We start from the raw sequence: 4434 nt of genomic DNA, 5'->3' as shown, positions 1-4434 counted from the left end.
ATATAGGGCTTCCCTGGTGGCGCAATGGTTGAGAGTCCGCCTGTCGATGCAGGGGACACGGGTTCGTGCCCCGGTTTGGGAAGATCCCACATGCCATGGAGCAGCTGGGCCCGTGAGCCATGGCCACTGAGCCTGCGCGTCCGGAGCCTGTGCTCCGCAACGGGAGAGACCACAATGGTGAGAGGCCCGCGTACAGCAAAAAAAAAAAAAAAAAAAAAAAAAATAATAATGCCATATAATCTTCAGTTAAGTACAAAGACCTTTTCAATCACATAACCTAGAGCTGATTTCACCCTATTTGGCTACCAGTCTCTTATTTCTCTCTCTTCAGCAATGGTGAGGTGGATCCCTTTTCCTTGGGGAAGAGATAATCTGTGGTTTGTTGCCTTTACCAATAACAAAAATGTTGGCGAGCCAGGAGGCAAAGCTGTTGCCTTTGGCATCTTTCACATGAACCATATCAAAAGAACCAGGAGGTCTCTTTCTGTTGGTGATCACACCAGTTCTTCCCAGGTTAGCACCTCTGGTCACCGTATACAGGTTACCAGTGTTAAACTTGATGAAATGGGTAATCTTGTTAGTCTCCAAATCAATCTGAATGGTGTCATTCACCTTGATGAGGGGATCAGGGTAGCAGGTGGTATGAGCATCATGAGTTACCAGATGAGGGATTCCTTTTGTGCCCGCAAAGATCTTTCTCACTTTGTACGATTTGTACTTAGCTTCCTTAGGTGTACTACAACGAACAGCAAAGTGACCCTTGGTGTCATAGAGAGATGGAAATTCTCCCTGGTCTTGTTAAGGCTGATGAAATCTCCTAAACCAGCAGGGTAGGTTATATCAGCTTGGACCTTGCCATCAGTCTTAATGAACTGTTGCATGCAGATCTTTGCTTCGTTTCCTGTCAGAGCATACTCAGGTCTGTTCCTTAGAAAACGATGAGGGGGAGACATTCTCTCAGGCTTGTGGGGCCTGGTAGATGGACGAGGAATGAACACATTGGTCAGTTTATCAGCACCCAATGCTTTGGAGTTGTTACATGCTTCAGATGTTTCTTGGGATCATGAGTCATGGCTGTGAGGGCCATGAAAAGAGCATTCTTCAATCCTTTTTAGCTTGCCTAAACTTTCTTTGAAGTCAACTTGGTTCTTAAATTTACATTGTTTTCTCAAAGTGGTAAAAAGAGAAAAAATAATTTCTGATCATTGAGATCCTTTCAAAATGGCAAATTCAAGACTATCAGTGTCTCAAAGTATAACCAGAAAAACAAGTATAATGTAAACCTCAACATTTTTTTCCTTCATTCTCCTTTTGTTCATTCACAATTTGATCAGTTTATATTGAGTACCATCTACATGCCAGGATATTTGTTAGGCTCTGGATAAAATGTGGTCTCTTGGAATTTCCATGCTATTAAAATGCAATGTGGTGTGATAGCTGCCATTCTGGAGATAAGCACAAGTGTTACTGGAACACTCGTGGGCATCACCCTGGCTAGATGAGAAAATTTGGGTTGGTTTCTGGAGGAAGTAGCACGTGAGCTGTAAGATGAATAGGAGCAAGCCATGGATAGAGCAGGGAGTTCCAGAGGTGACATTATATGCTTGGGAGCAGCTGGTTCAAAGGCAGAGAGGCACAACTGAGTGAAAACTTAGAGAGTGACATGTATACAGTGGACTATCGAGTGAGAGTAGTGTGAGGCAAGGGGGAAGGCTAGGCTAGAGCTTTGCATGCCATGCTAACTTGGCACTCTCTCCTAAAAGCACTCCTAAAACCTTTGAAGCGTTTTAACCATTGGATTGGGGGTGATCAGATCTGATTTTTGAATGACAGTGCCAATAGGAGTGTGGCAGATAGATTGAGGGTGGGGTGCGAGAACCGTGGTCTAGGATCAAGTTAGAAACTATGGCAGTAATCCTGGCAAGAAGTGATGAGGTCCTGAGTGAGACTGTTAACTATTTCCCAAAGACATAAAAACAAATTTCTTACACAATTCTGGGCCAGAGGCTTTAAACAGTTATTTAGAGGAAAGCAGATAATTTCTGTTTACAGGCAAGGCTAGTTCATTTTTCTCTTTCTCATTAAAAACAATATAACCCATCAATGCAATTTTGAAGCCATATGATATTTTAGAACTTCCTAAGAAAAAAACAATAGATAAACCAATATTAAATCATCCATGCTTACAAATAGTCTACTCCCTTTTCAGGCAACCCTCTGTAGATTAATTATAACCAATCCCATAAATTTTAATAGTAACGTATGTTCTGTCATCTGCCAATCTATTCTCAAGTCTATACAGGTATGACTGTATGCCACGGTGAACGAATGAACTGGAAAGATCAAAGTTACTTGATCTGATTCTATGACTTATAATTTTCAAATCAATATGAAGAGAAAATAGCAGGCATCAGACGTCCATCTATGTTTGTACCAGGTCATACACTGTAATTCCATCCAAGTACAAATTTCCATGGTAAACAGGGCAAGACTTGCCAACATTTCACAGGTTTCCAAAAAGAAGCTATGTCCCTCTTGGGAGAACTTTGTAACTGGAAAAGAAAATCCTCACAGATGAAATCTCCAGCAAAATAAAGTCACAGACTGTATTTCTGCAGCAGGCCTTTTGCCAAATGTCTCATCAACAAGTATCGTGCTGGCAGTGACCCGTCTATGGTAGATGGGTAAAATGCTACCACCAAACCTCGTTTTTATTTGCTCGCAGCTTCCTAGAAAAAAAAAAAAAAAAAATCTGACTTTGAGTTGAAATTTTCCACGTTTCATCCCAGTCCAAAGGTGACTTTAAAAAAAATTTTTTTTTTTTTTGGAAAGTTGAATTAAAGTCAAGTGAAATTTGTAAAGTTTAGTCATTTGGGGAGGTATGTGTACACAAAGATCTCAGTGGGTAACACACAGAAAAATATATTTTCCTTTCCCTTGTGACTTTTGAGAGACTAAATCCTTTTGGCTCTTTCTTTTAAAAGGATTTAACCCTGTCTCAGTTACAGGGGCAGGAAACCAACCATTTTTTTTCAAGTTATTCAAACAGTTTTTTGCCTAGGAAGAACAAATAAAATAAGACTTTACATGTTAAATCCACTAGTAGTTTAAAAAATTTAGAATGTCCTCACATACCTTTGACAGAAAAAAAAAATTCACAAATAATGAGTGTAATTCAATTAAATTCAACAAATCTACTAAGTACCAGGCACTAAGTCAGTGTTTAGTGTTCAAGGTATATAAAGCTGAATAAGGCAGGTCCTGTCCTCCAGAAATGTATTATTTGGTAGTGGAGATAGAGTAATAAAAATGACAATAATATAAGGCAGAATACAATAAGTGTAGAGGTATAAGCAAAGTGATGTGGGACCACAGAAATGGAGAAATTAATGTTGATTGTACGATGGGAATAGTTTATTCTGGGTTTTGAAAGATTGAGAATGGCAAAGATCATTGAGTTGGGAAGGACATTTCAGACTAGAGACCACTGTGGGTACACCAGTTGAGGTTAGAGATAGGACTAGTCAAGGTGGCTGCAGAGTTGGATATGACAAAGGAAGGAGTAGAAAATAAAGTTGGGAAATTTGAAAAGTTAGTCTCCAAGTTTCTCAATGGGTATGCTACTGGTTTTTTGGGGTGGATGGGTCTTTGTCATCTTAGGGAGTGTGCATCTCTGGTCCCAGCCTTCTAAAAGCCATCAGTGCTGCATGGCATTTTGACCACTGAAAAGAATCCCCAAAGATTTTCAAACACATCCTGGGGCAGGCAGTATCACCTCTGAAGAAAATGACTGAAGGTGGCTTGGATTCCAAATTTGGGAGCAGTCCTTAATTCTGTAGGTGGTGAGCATCTACAAAAATGATTCTGACCAGAACAAGGGCACGAGCAGACTTGGGATTCAGGACAATGATTTCTGGAGATTGAATCAGAGGAGGGAAAGAATGGGATAATCAATTCAGTCTATTGCAATAGTCTGGAGAAGAGTCAATGTGGACTTAAACTAAATTTCATCACTTTCATGCCTAAAAACATTAATAGACATTATTATTATTATTTTAGCTATTCCTTTTACCTCTGATACTCCATAGCACTGCACTGTAGACCTCTTTGTGCTGTAGCTGCTTTCCTGTTTTTTCCTTTCTCCAAATTAATATCATATGGTAAAGTCAGATTACAAAACAAGATTTTTAGAGGGTGATCATAACACCCTTTCTACAACACACTTTCTAATTATAGCATATACACGTGGGGCGTGGAAAGCTCTATTTAAAAACAGGACAGAAAGAATGCTGTTTCTCTGTTTCATTTTAGATAGTGTTTGGATTCTTGAGTGGTTGTTTTTCTTTTTCTTTCTCTCTTTCTCTCTTTTTAAAGAAAGACTCTGTTGTCAGTAGATTGAATAGTTTTGAATCCCAGATGCCGGTGCAGTGGAAA

At 39.6% G+C, this 4434-nt stretch overlaps 1 pseudogene; it reads right to left on the bottom strand.

The window, feature by feature from the left end:
• Positions 1-281: 281 nt before the first annotated feature.
• On the bottom strand, positions 282-1485 carry LOC111165686 (small ribosomal subunit protein eS4-like; annotated as a pseudogene).
• Between the last annotated feature and the right edge of the window lie 2949 nt (positions 1486-4434).

Source organism: Delphinapterus leucas, chromosome 1 (assembly GCF_059928025.1).
Source record: "Delphinapterus leucas isolate spDelLeu-1000000601 "Yukka" chromosome 1, BTC_Dleu_Yukka2, whole genome shotgun sequence".
In the NCBI taxonomy this organism is placed as follows: Eukaryota; Metazoa; Chordata; class Mammalia; order Artiodactyla; family Monodontidae; genus Delphinapterus; species Delphinapterus leucas.
This window is presented reverse-complemented; position numbering and strand designations above follow the sequence as displayed.